This window comes from Astyanax mexicanus, chromosome 21, assembly GCF_023375975.1.
Source record: "Astyanax mexicanus isolate ESR-SI-001 chromosome 21, AstMex3_surface, whole genome shotgun sequence".
In the NCBI taxonomy this organism is placed as follows: domain Eukaryota; kingdom Metazoa; phylum Chordata; class Actinopteri; order Characiformes; family Acestrorhamphidae; genus Astyanax; species Astyanax mexicanus.
The window spans coordinates 40146360-40160191 of record NC_064428.1 but is presented as its reverse complement, the minus strand read 5'-3'; the positions used below and the strand labels follow the sequence as shown (position 1 = coordinate 40160191).

Sequence of the window (13832 nt, the reverse complement as noted above, 5' to 3'; positions counted from 1 at the left end):
GCACTGGAGCAAGTTCTGTAGCAAAGGCAGCAGGAGCTGCTGGAGCTGGTGGCGGAGCTGGGGCAGCGAGCACTGGAGCTGGAGCAGCGGGAGCTGCTGGTGCTGGAGCTGGAGCAGTGGGAGCTGCAGCTAGAGCAGCGGGAGCTGCTGGAGCTGAGCCTGGAGCAGCAGGAGCTGCTGGTGCTGGAGCTGAGGCTGGAGCAGCGGGTGCTGCTGGTGCTGGAGCTGAGGCTGGAGCAGCGGGTGCTGCTGGTGCTGGAGCAGCGGGTGCTGCTGGAGCTGGCGCTGAAACTGGGGCAGCGGGTGCTGCTGGAGCTGGCGCTGGAGCAGCGGGTGCTGCTGGTGCTGGATCAGCGGGTGCTGCTGGAGCTGGCGCTGAAACTGGGGCAGCGGGTGCTGCTGGAGCTGGCGCTGAAGCTGGGGCAGCGGGTGCTGCTGGAGCTGGCGCTGAAGCTGGGGCAGCGGGTGCTGCTGGAGCAGCGAGAGCTGCTGGTGCTGGAGCAGCGGGAGCTGCTGGTGCTGAGGCTGGAGCAGCGGGTGCTGCTGGTGCTGAGGCTGGAGCAGCGGGTGCTGCTGGAGCTGAGGCTGGAGCAGCGGGTGCTGCTGGAGCTGAGGCTGGAGCAGCAGGTGCTGCTGGTGCTGGAGCTGGAGCAGTGGGAGCTGCAGCTAGAGCAGCGGGTGCTGCTGGTGCTGGAGCAGCGGGTGCTGCTGGTGCTGGAGCAGCGGGTGCTGCTGGAGCTGGCGCTGAAACTGGGGCAGCGGGTGCTGCTGGAGCTGGCGCTGAAGCTGGGGCAGCGGGTGCTGCTGGAGCTGGCGCTGAAGCTGGGGCAGCGGGTGCTGCTGGAGCAGCGAGAGCTGCTGGTGCTGGAGCTGGAGCAGCGGGAGCTGCTGGTGCTGAGGCTGGAGCAGCGGGTGCTGCTGGTGCTGAGGCTGGAGCAGCGGGTGCTGCTGGAGCTGAGGCTGGAGCAGCAGGTGCTGCTGGTGCTGGAGCTGGAGCAGTGGGAGCTGCAGCTAGAGCAGCGGGTGCTGCTGGTGCTGGAGCAGCGGGAGCTGCTGGAGCTGAGCCTGGAGCAGCAGGAGCTGCTGGTGCTGGAGCTGAGGCTGGAGCAGCGGGTGCTGCTGGTGCTGGAGCTGAGGCTGGAGCAGCGGGTGCTGCTGGTGCTGGAGCAGCGGGTGCTGCTGGAGCTGGCGCTGAAACTGGGGCAGCGGGTGCTGCTGGAGCTGGCGCTGAAGCTGGGGCAGCGGGTGCTGCTGGAGCTGGCGCTGAAGCTGGGGCAGCGGGTGCTGCTGGATCTGGGGCTGGAGCTGAGGCAGCGGGTGCTGCTGGTGCTGGAGCAGGAGCTGAGGCAGCGGGAGCAGCGAGAGCTGCTGGTGCTGGAGCTGGAGCAGCGGGAGCTGAGCCTGGAGCAGCAGGAGTTGCTGGTGCTGGAGCTGAGGCTGGAGCAGCGGGTGCTGCTGGTGCTGGAGCTGAGGCTGGAGCAGCGGGTGCTGCTGGTGCTGGAGCAGCGGGTGCTGCTGGAGCTGGCGCTGAAACTGGGGCAGCGGGTGCTGCTGGAGCTGGCGCTGAAGCTGGGGCAGCGGGTGCTGCTGGAGCTGGAGCTGAGGCTGGGGCAGCAGTTGCTGCTGGTGCTGGTGCTGGAGCTGGAGCAGCGAGTGCCGCTGGTGCTGAGGCTGGAGCAGCAGTTGCTGCTGGTGCTGGAGCTGAGGCTGGACCAGCGGGAGCTGCTGGTGCTGGAGCTGAGGCTGGAGCAGCGGTCGCTGCTGGAGCTGAGGCTGGAGCAGCAGTTGCTGCTGGTGCTGGAGCTGAGGCTGGAGCAGCGGGAGCTGCTGGTGCTGGAGCTGAGGCTGGAGCAGCGGTCGCTGCTGGAGCTGAGGCTGGAGCAGCAGGTGCTGCTGATGCTGGAGCTGAGGCTGGAGCAGCGGTCGCTGCTGGAGCTGAGGCTGGAGCAGCAGGTGCTGCTGATGCTGGAGCTGAAGCTGAGGCAGCGGGTGCTGCTGGTGCTGGACCTGAAGCTGAGGCAGCGGGTGCTGCTGGAGCTGGCGCTGAAGCTGGGGCAGGAGGTGCTACTGGGGCTGAATCTGGGGCAGCGGGTGCTGCTGGAGCTGGAGCAGCAGACACTTTTGGTGCTCTTGAAAATCTGAGCTTCAGTAGCTCAAAGAATCCCTCCACTGTCTTTGCCATTTCAGGCCTTTGGTCACATCCAATGTCACCCCACTGTGAAGCCCTTCCCCTCAGCAAAGTCTTAATAAAAAGTACCTTTATAAGTTCCGGAGGAGTAGGGCACAACAAATGGTCAAGGTAGAGGGAGCACTGCATGATGAAGGCCTAGCAGGTCCCATGTTCCCCATCGTACTCACAGGGGGTAGACATTAACGAGGGTAACACCAGAGGCTGTCCATCTTGCAGCTTGGAGACAAGGCTCTCCAAAAACTCCTGCTGTTCCTGCATCGCTAAATACGGACTTGCTACATCCTCAGTAGGTCGTGCTTTATGTAACATAGAGGAGGCAGGATGTAAACGCAAGTTGGTTTTATTTTCCATTAAACAAAGTAAAGAACAAAACACTATGAAATAATATAAAGAAAAGGTATCTAAAACAAACAAACTAAAAGACTAAAACAGGCAAAATAATCAAACAAAGAAACAAACTAAAGAAAACAAACCAGAACACTGTAGACAAAAACACGGCAGGTTAAAGGCTAAACAAACAACTAAACAAGATTCGAACAGAGTAACAGGACGACCTCAAACAAAAAGCACGACAGATAATAAAGGAGCACATGGGGTATTTATACACAGGCAAACATAAGGGACACCTGTGGGAGCTAACAAGGGGGTGGGGTTACAAATGAGACAGGGTGGAGACTGGACAGTAACAAAACAATAGCACATGGCTGGGAACACATGACAGGAGCACAAGGGACCAAATGAGGGAAAAACACAAGACAGACATGGGCTAAGGTGTGACAGTTTTTATGTCTCCCAGCTCCAGGTCCCTCAATCATCATCATTGTGAGCATCTGTGTGGCTCTGCTGCTGATTGGAGGACTAACACTGATCTTCTTTATTGTGATTCTTAAGAAGAGAAAAGGTATTGTTCACCTGGATACACAAACACACAGTTACCTGAAATAAAAAAGGTACTGCAACACTTAAAAGCATCCACCTGGTAATGTCATATTAACTAACTGAAATACCAAAGCATTCATCCAGCAACACCACAGCAACCACTACAACACTATATATACTATAAACCGATATTAATCAATATGATATCCACTCTACTACCACTGATAGCTGTATTAGTAGAACTATCAATACCTCCACATACAGTACCCTGCTTGTAGACAGAATGATAATGCTGTATGATGAATGATGCTGTAAATAACTAGTCATAATTTAATTTGGAGCAAATTCTGACTAAAACACTAAAGATAATATTTATTGTATAAAATATTTATCATAACTCTTCACATTTATCATAACTGTATTTTAACCATGCAACATATAAGACATCCTCACAGGCTTTGACAGGACTGATTGTTCGACTTCGGCTATTAATGATTCATTATATAATCTGTTTTATTTTTCTCTTTTTCAGTAGGATCTCCAAACATGCAAATTGGGACCAATAATACAGTGAGTTATTTAAAAACCTTTTTAGAAACCCTTTCCTTCATGTACAGAAATGCATATTAGCTTAAAACTACAACTACTCTATTAAAAACCCGTTTATAATCCCATTTATTAATATGATGTTGAAAGTATAGTCAGTGTTGTCTCTGTTTTTGTTTTATTTCAGATTGATGTGGATTATGAAAATGATCCACCCAGAAATAATCAGAATTTCGGCATGGATTCATCCTACCAGAATCAACCTCGCAACATCAACCAATCAGATTCAGTCTACCAGACTCTAAACCCCAACACCAACCAATCAGATTCAGTCTACCATACTCTTAACCCAAATGCCAACCAAGCAGATTCAGTCTACCAGAGCCTAGACCCAAAAACCAACCAATTAGATTCAGTCTACCAGACTCTTAACCCAAATCCCAACCTATTAAATTAGCTTTATCAGAGACTATACCTAAAAACCAACCAATCAGATTAAGTCTACCAGAGCCTACAACCCAACACCAACCAATCAGATTAACTTTATCAGAGACTAAACCCCAACACCAACCAATCAGATTCAGTAAAATACTCATGGTGTTTTAAATTTCTCATTTATTCAGTGTTCACCTAAAATCTGCAGGCTTGTATCAGCTCATATGTTTTTATCTACTTGTAGCAAACTTCATTTATCCATTACAATCAAACCTGTTGTTCTGCATTCTACATTAAAGTTGTACAGTGTATTGTTGCCTCCTCACACTTATATATAAATACTGTCTTTTTACAAGCAAATATTTTTATATTCTGTACCTTTTACATTTTAAAATGTTTAACTTTTGTCTATTTGTAGCATTCTTCATATGTACATTGCAGTGAAACCTGTTGTGTCCTATATCTTACATTACAGTGGTATTTGTGCATCGCAACTTACATTAATATGAAAATGCTTTTTATTGCAAGCAAATATTTGTGTATCTTGTATTATCCTGCCACATTGCATCATTTACATTTTTACTTCATAAATAAACCATTGACTAAATGTGATACATCTTTTTTTCTGTGTTTTTCCTTCTTTTCAAAACCTTATTTTCACATGAACTAGGCCTAAAAGGCCTCATGCCCATAGCGTCTTATATACAGAAAGAGGGTGAAGGATGCAATGAGGGCATAGTTTTTGAAAAATCCTTCACTGGTCACCATTGTTGATGTCATGCCTGACTGTAAACAGGCAGAGAGGAATTAAGAGACACTGCTGGGATGTAAAATGAAGCAGAAAATGTATTTAAAATAAACAACAAAACTACAAAATAAACAATAATCAAGCGTTGAGAGCTACACACTAAAGTTGGGCAAAATATGAAACAAATATAAAAATTGGCAAAGTAAACTGGACTGGGCCAAAAGAAACAGTGATTAAGGAAACAAGGAATAAGTGAAACTGCCAAAACAGTATAACCAGGAAGTAGTACAGGGAAAGGGGAAAAACAAAACGGCAAACAGAAAACAGGCTGGAACCACAAGAAAACACAGACCATGAGACCACTCAGCTACAGCAGAGAGAAACAGCGTGCTTTTAAGCAACTCTGCCCAGGTGAAGCTGATCTCTAATCAGGGCTGAATGGCTGCGTGTGCGTGCCCTGATTAGAGGAAGTCCTTATTTGGACATGGACATCTTTTAAACCCTCTTTTAAACAGCAGTTACGGAACTGCCAAAGACCTAATCAATGATTGTGGGAAGAAGGGCTTGGGTAGGATGGGGAAAGGTGGTGTACTTGAGCAGGTGTAGCGTGGAGGGTAATCTAGTCCACCATAAAGTAGTTCTAAAGTTATTGATGTAGAGTGTACAGCTGTTGATGTAGTAGAACTGAAGGTAAAATTAACCACACCCATGATTCATTAAGATAATTAGTACATGACTTTTGCATGATTCCAGTTGCGCAAGGTGTACTTTTCCCATCGTTATGATAGCAAAGACACACTGACACGCCCTAAATCAAGCTGCATGGTGCACGGTTGATCACTCGCCACTAGGGGCAGTATCAAGGGTAGTCCTGACTAGAATGAAGAAGCTCCAATTCTAATTTCTAATTCCTCCAGTTTGAACCTACTGAGGTCATATTTCTCTGAGCAATAGGGTAAGGATCACCCTCCAACCAAATTAATTTTATATTAAGACAGAATATTCTCCTTAAACACAGTTTAAAAATCTTACAAATGTCAACATGGAGGATATTAATGCTCAAAAAGTCTGTTATTCAAGGAGTGATTGAATAGTAAAGACCCAATTTGTACCAAGAAAGAAACTGACACTATTACAACACCTCCACCAGCCTAAACAGTTCACACACTTATTCCCATTCTTATCATTGTAGTGCTCATAACCTGAATCTGATGACCCATATCTGCTTGATTTTATAGAATTTATTTTGCCATAAGATTGTTGATTAGAAAAGTGCATAAATAAACAGGTGGAAGTCTGAGAGTGTTCATACCGAGTGACTCATCTCGAAACAATGATCTCATATGTGGTCAGTGATGCTGATGGGAGGGACTTTACTTTTAGCTACTATGTCACTTCATGAGAAACAGGAAACAGCAAAATCAGACAGAAGAAGAGACACGAACAGAGGACGACACGTAAAGACGAGCAAAATTCACTGTATGGAGGATTAAATCTGAAGTACAGAAGATAAACTCACTGGATTGGAGTTTGTTTGAACATCAGGATGAAGATCCTCCTCATCTTCACCTTCTTCCTGATCTCAGGTCAGATATTCTACTTTAATTGTATGGATTTATGAAGCATGTAGATTCTGTGCTGTAGATTTTGATGCAGGAATGTAAAAATGAGAGAATTTGGAAGAAACTAATAAGATCAGAGAGATTACTTAGAGTCTTTTGTTTTACTGGCAGGTCTAGCAGCTTGCTTTGATGTGATTGGCTACTCAAGAGGCAGCATCATTATCTACTGCTATAACAAACTATCTGGGAATGATGGATATTTCTGTAAAGAATCAACAAACCAGTGTTTGTTTCTGGAATCTGCTCAAAAACAAAACTCATGGGATCATGGAGGCAGAGTTTCTGTAACTGATGGTCCTGGATACTTTAGAGTTTTCTACAAAGACCTGAGTTTAGAAGATGCTGGATTATATTGGTGTGGAGGGACTGGAGGGTGGAATCGAGCTGTGAATCTGACAGTGAAAACAGGTTTGTTTGACATCATTGCATTTTTAATTGCAATTACAATCAGTTTTTAAATATTAGAGGTTCACTGAAGTATTCCAAACATAATATATTGTTCTGAGTGGCACTATGATTTTGGGATTGCCAGTTTGTATCCCATGTCATGCTGCACCTTCATTAGCAGCTGGAGTCTGAGAGAGTACAGTTAGCCTTGCTCTCTTAGAGTGGTTACAGTAGGTGGCGCTAGTCTGTTGATGAAGAAGAGCATATGAATGACATTCAGACATCATACATAATTGTATTGTGTAATTGCTCTGATTATGATGTATGGAAATAAACTAATCAGTAGGTATATTATTTATTGTGAATGATTGACAGATCCGTGTTGTTTGGGACCAAAGACTGTGATTGGTTATCTGGGAGAGACCGTCGCCATCAGCTGTCCCTATCCAGAGGAGTTTCAGACAAACACCAAGACCTTCTACAAACTGCAAGATCAACAATATGTATCTACAGTGATCAGAACCAGAGATACTCAGAAAGGAAGATTCTCCATCTCTGATAACGGAAGATCTAGAATCACAGTGAGAATCAGTGATGTGAGAGAAGATGATGAAGGAGTTTATTACTGTGGAGTGTGGACTGAAACTGTTGAAGTCAGTTATCTTCCCCTCTACACAGAGATTCATCTGCAGGTTTCTGGTGAGAAACTTAAACTTTTACTAAAGATCATCAGTTGTTTTAAATTGGACAAAAAAGTTTTTCTTTAAATATAAAAGTTTTAATATGTACAGTAAAAGATGGGTGAATAATAGCTCTTAATTGACCTAAAATACATCTTAAAATAAGGTGAAGTGTATAAATTAACCAGTCTTTATATCACAACCTTCAAACCACAGAGAACAGAGGAAATGGCTCCGGCTTAGACATGTGGTCAATAGTCTTGCGTCTATACACTTATGATGAAAGATTAAGAGAGAAATAAAGATGGGATTTTCAAAAAATTAGCCCTGTTTGTAGTCCTAAACATCACTTATTCTCTTTATTAATTCCATTAATGCCATTTTCATCTATTTTCTAAACCCTAATATAGAATCTTAAATATAAAATTCATTGTGGCAGCAAATTATGTGCTAAAATTATTAAAAGTAATTCATAAAGTTAATGCTTTAGAAATACAAATAATTTAATAATAAGCCTACGGTTTAAGAGGTTAACATACTGTTCTCATGATTTAAATTTTTATTTTTCTCTAACGAAAACACAGAACACTTCCTGGTTCAGGCAATTGCTAGGTTGCTGCTATATTGCTTTAGTCAATTGTTAATGTGATGCTATGTGATGATAAGGTGTTACTATGCAGATGATATGGTAATAGGTTTGTTGCTATGGTATTGCAAAGCAGTTTCTAAGTTGTTGCACTGCTGTTGCTAATGGTTGCTATGACATGTTAAGGATGTTGAGTACACCTAAAAAAATTGTATCGCTTGTACAGATGTATAATAGATGGGTGGCTGCAAAAAATAAATAGTATGAATAGGATTCTATGGGAAAACAGGATGAAAATGAGTGTAGCATGTGAAAGAGTGCATGTATACAAAAAGGTGTATAAAAGAAGCTTCATAAACTCCCTCAGGGAAGCCATTTGCCCTGTACACATCTGTTTGACAAATTTTCGTCCCTCGTTCCTTCCATTGACTCTTTATTAATCTTTTTTTAACACCTAGAAACCACTTAAAAAAACTACTGGAGCCACTCAGTAAACAGCTGATACAAAACATTACCATATCAACAGCTCAGCACCAGCCTAAAACACCTAAGGAACTGTGTAGCAACATATAAACAAACAATCCGCTACCAGCACTACCACATGGTAACACCTAACAACCACCTAGCAACACATTTAGCAACCATCACATTACTGTAGTGTCCCTTGTATTATGTGAATTCTTTGTATTAACCCCAGTACCAATATCACCAGCAAAATCAGCAACACCTGTGCCAACATCTAAACCACCAGCACCAACAACTACCCCACCAGTACCAACAGCTGCCCCACCATCACCAACAACTACCCCACCATTTCCAACAGCTACCCCACCAGCACCAATAGCCACCCCAGCACCAACAGAGCCAACTACACCAACAGTGTCCGCTTCTGGTAAACCATCTTTTACATATATTTCTGTTTATTGGTTGTATTGAAAATACACAGGGCACATTCATTAAATTAGGATTTGATTAAATGTAATTATCTATTATTGTTATATAATTGTGTAAATGTGATAATCTATTACATTCACATCTAAAAATGTCATTCTGAAAGAGCAAGATCAGTTCTTGTTGTTAGCTGGTTTCAGATAGAAAAAAAATGATCAGCATTAGTTTTTTGTCTCCCAGCTCCAGGTTCCTCAATCATCACCACCACCATCATTATCATCATTGTGAGCATCTGTGTGGCTCTGCTGCTTATTGGAGGACTAACACTGATATGTTTTGTGGTGATCCTCAAAAAGAGACGAGGTATTGTTCACCTGGGGACACAAACACACAGTTACCTAAAATAACAAATGTACTGCTACACCACCTAAAATGCAACAACTTAGATAGATAGATAGATAGATAGATAGATAGATAGATAGATAGATAGATAGATAGATAGATAGATAGATAGATAGATAGATAGATGTAGCACTATACACTTTGTATGCACATAGCAACCACCTAGTAATGCCATAGCAACTACCTGAAATACAAAAGCATTTGTACAATCAACACAATATCCACTACATTGCAACCACTTACTATCCATATACTAATCACATATCTAAAGAAATTTCCACACTAAGGACCACATAGCATCCACTTGGCAACACATTTTTTAATGCAGGCATGCCTTTTAAGCCATTTGTGTAACCAGCATTTTTTAAAAGTATTTTATTTTATTATACTAAAAAATGAATGCATTAGAAACTGATAACTGTCACTTTTGTCTTTGCTCTTTATTTTCAATAAACTGTGCTTATTGGTACCTACAATTATGAATGTCCTATTATTTTACATGATCAAAATCCCAGAATCCCATTCATAACACCAAATACATTAAGGAGGTACATTTTTTTGCTTCTCTTTTTCTAGTACGGTAGTGGTAGATATTCTAAGTTAACAAAGCAATAACTTAGCAACACTATACCAAGTACATATGAACAACTGCAGAACTACAGCAAGTCTTCAGCAGCACCATGGCAACCACATAGCAACCACCTAATAACCATTCAGCAACCATAACCATAGCCCTCACTAGTGCAGGGTGCTTCTTTGTGGGAAAGAATAAAATTGGGTCAGTACGAACACATAGTAATTCCGTTTGGATTAATGAAGGCTCCTGTTATGTTCCAATGCCTCATTCATGAGTTACGAATTTTTGTATCAGGATGATATCCTCATGTTTAGTTGGACTAACATATCAACCATGAATGGATGGAACTTGCTGCTGCTTCTGGACATCCATCCTTTTTGAAGTTGGAAAATTCTTACTTCCATGTCTGCACTGTTTTCTGGGTTTCACCATTTTTTATCAATGGCTTGTTAGAGGGTTTGGTTTTTTATACTATGGCCAGTTTTGTGTGGTTCAACACAACATAACAAAATGTAGTAGCATCTGTTTAACAACCACCATGAATCGCATAGCAATTCTCTTATCAAAATCACAAAATCATATCAAGCACCTAGCAAATACTTAGCAACACTGTACCAACCACTTAGCAAAAACACTAGGTGACTACTTAGCAATCTGGCAGCTGCCTATCATTTTAGGTTTAGCCATCCAGCAACAACACAGCAACCACCTAGCAAAACTATAGAAACTTCTAAAGAACATTAAACAACTACTAACTAACACAATATTCACAACATAGTATCACTTTCTCTGTTATAATATGAAGTAAGGTGCTAGTATATGAGTTACAATGAGTGCACTGAATATTTTACACTGAATCTGAATTTGTATGTACTGTATATCTGACCTGCATTATTTTTTTTAATTCTGTACATTTACAGGCTCCACCCCTTCCACCAGAGCCAAGCACAGTGACAATACAGAGGTTAGTTATTGGTTATTTATTGTTTGTGTTTATATTGTTTATAAACATGGCTGTTTGGTCCAAAGATGTTCTCATTAATGTCCACTCTTAGGTTCCTGCTGTGGTCAGTAATGATGAAGAGACTGAACTCACCACCCAAACTCCACCCAAACACCAAGATCTCACCTATTCCACCCCAACTCCACCCAAAGACCAAGATCTCACCTACTCCACTGTGAGTTTCCATAAGAACCCAGGTTCTCCCACTGATGCCTCAGTTAGAATCAGTAAGGAGGATTCTGAAACTGAGTACGCCACCATCAAACATCTTACAGCACTGAAGTAACTGTTCTACACCAACTTACTGATAGATCTATGAATACAAGTCTCCAATTTTCCATGGAATACTATATTTACTGAGGACTTAAGTTGCTTTAAATGGTCTGTACAAGTTTATTTTATTCACGTTCATAGCTTAGCTTAGCCTAGCCTTGGTTAGCACTGTAACAAAAATATTACCCAATAGTATTGATTTCTGTTCTGGGTCTTCTTGGCTAACTGAAGAGCTGGTACCAAATTGGCCCTTTTCCCATTTCTGTTTGGACCTAGTGTTAGCCTTTAGCTCTTTAGCTGCTCACATGGTTGCAAACATAGTTCCACAATTTTAGCCTAGAAACCAGTAAACTTAATCAGCTGAATAAGAATTCATCCTGTGGGGTAGTGTAGCATTTTTAGCTTGTAGCGTTTTTAACATTTCTTACTAATTCTATTGTATTTAGGCTAATATGATTATTTTCTTTTTTTAGTAAGTTGAGTGTATAGAAGTGTCATTTGCATTTTTACAAAGTATTTTAATACTGTACCGAAAAATAAATGCCTTTCAAACTGATAACTGAAACTTTTGTCTCTGCTGTTCATTTTTCAATAACTGTGCTTAATGGCATCTATAATTATGAACATTCTACTATTTTAAATGATCAGAATACCCTATGTAAAACACATGGCATACATAATGGAGATGTCTTTCTTTTTCTATTATTTTTTTACTGGCTGCTAAGTTACCATAGCAATAACCTAGCAATACTATGTCAAGTATGCATAAACAACTGCAGAACTACAGGCAAGTCTGTAGCAGCACCATAGCAACCACATAGCAAACACCCAATAACCATTCAGCAACCATAAACTGGTCACTACGAATACACAGTGATGCCGTTTGGACTAACAAACGCTCCTGTCATGTTCCAGTGCCTCTCTCTGCAAGAAATCTGGTCTTTAATTGTTTGCGTACTTGGATGATATTCTCATTTTTTTCATTTATTTTTACCATTGGTTTGTTAGAGGGTTCAGCTTTTTATACTATGGCCAGTTTTCTGTGGCTTAATTGGTTCTTCTTTCTGCAAACTGAACTACATCAGAAACGCTTACATCACACCCATTACTTCATGCTGCTGTGTCTGTGGTTAGACAGGCTGTGGTTATTTTTGAAATAGCTCTGTTCTGAGGAAGGTGCATTAAAAAGAAATAATGCAATCATGCAATGACCTCTTAAATAAAGAACTTTATTTAAAGAATAACTGCATATTAACTTTAAAAACTCATTTAAATGTATTATAAATGCATTTATGAACACTTTCTACAACTAATTGCAATATATTTATAGTTAAATAGCATGTAACTATATTAAATGATATGAGACAGATATAACACAGTCATTACATGTTAGTCATAAGCAAAAGCATTTGTAAGGTTAAATATTTACACTGAATTTTAATAGCTGTGAGATACCTATATGTAAATTATAATGACATAGTCCCTTAGAAGGTTAGTAACACCCACAGCTGTATGACTTGTGAGGTGTTATCTTGTGAGTAAGGTTGATTGACTACTGGTCAGTGTGCTCATGGTAAGGCCAGGAGAATTATGGGAGTTGGAGTGCTTTAGAATATAATACATAACAGCTAGTGCAGTAATTTGATCTATATGCAATGCAATTTTAAGGACAACTACAAGCTAAATAATACTTAAATAACTCAATACAGTAAACAGATTACTTACTAATCAATTAATGAATTTGGTTCTTTGTTTTCTAGGTTTAGGGTTTGAAACACAGAATCTGATTGGTTGTTGGTCATTTAGGCTCTGGTAGACTGAATCTGATTGGTTGGTGTTGGGATTAAGGCCCTGCTAGATTGTATCTGATTGGTTGGTGTTAGGGTTTAAGCTGTGTTAGATTTAATCTGTTTGGTTGGTGTTGGGGTTTAGACTCTGGTAGACTGAATCTGATTGGTTGGTGTTGGTATTAAGGGTCTGATAGACTGGATCAGATTGGTTTGTGTTGGCTTTTAGGGTCTGGTAGACTGAATCTGACTGGATAGTCTTGGGGTATAGGCTCTGGTAGACTGAATCTGATTGGTTGGTGTTGGGGTTTAGGCTCTGATAGACAGAATCTGATTGGTTGGTGTTGGGATTAAGGCTCTGATAGACTGGATCAGATTGGTTTATGTTGGCTTTTAGGGTCTGGTAGACTGAATCTGATTGGTTGGTGTAGGGGTTTAGGCTCTGATACACAGAATCTGATTGGTTGGTGTTGGTATTAAGGCCCTGGTAGACTGGATTTGATTGTTTGGTGTTGGGATTAAGGCTCTGGTAGACTGGATCTGATTGGATAGTGTTGGGGGTTAGGCTCTGATAGACTGGATCAGATTGGTTGGTGTTGAGGTCTCTAGGTGGATCATTTTCATAATCCCCATCAGCCTGAAATTAGAAGAACACAAAAAACACACAAAGTTTTCATATTTGGCAAATGTTGGTGTTGGGGTTGACAAAGTTTACAATGTAAAGCAAGATGAAAAATATTTTCACTTACTGTGTTATTTGTTCTTATTGCCATATCAGTGGAAGAGAAGCCTGCAGTTCAGAAAATCAACGAGAGCTTTATTAAA

The 13832-nt window shown here is 41.8% G+C and overlaps 1 long non-coding RNA gene across 1 annotated transcript; it reads left to right on the top strand.

Moving 5' to 3' along the window:
* The first annotated feature begins 7406 nt into the window (after positions 1 to 7406).
* Positions 7407 to 9317, top strand: LOC103031364 (uncharacterized). Its single transcript, XR_007427997.1, has 3 exons — positions 7407 to 7507; positions 8787 to 8966; positions 9206 to 9317. It is a non-coding gene; the product is annotated as an uncharacterized LOC103031364 (long non-coding RNA).
* Positions 9318 to 13832: the final 4515 nt, after the last annotated feature.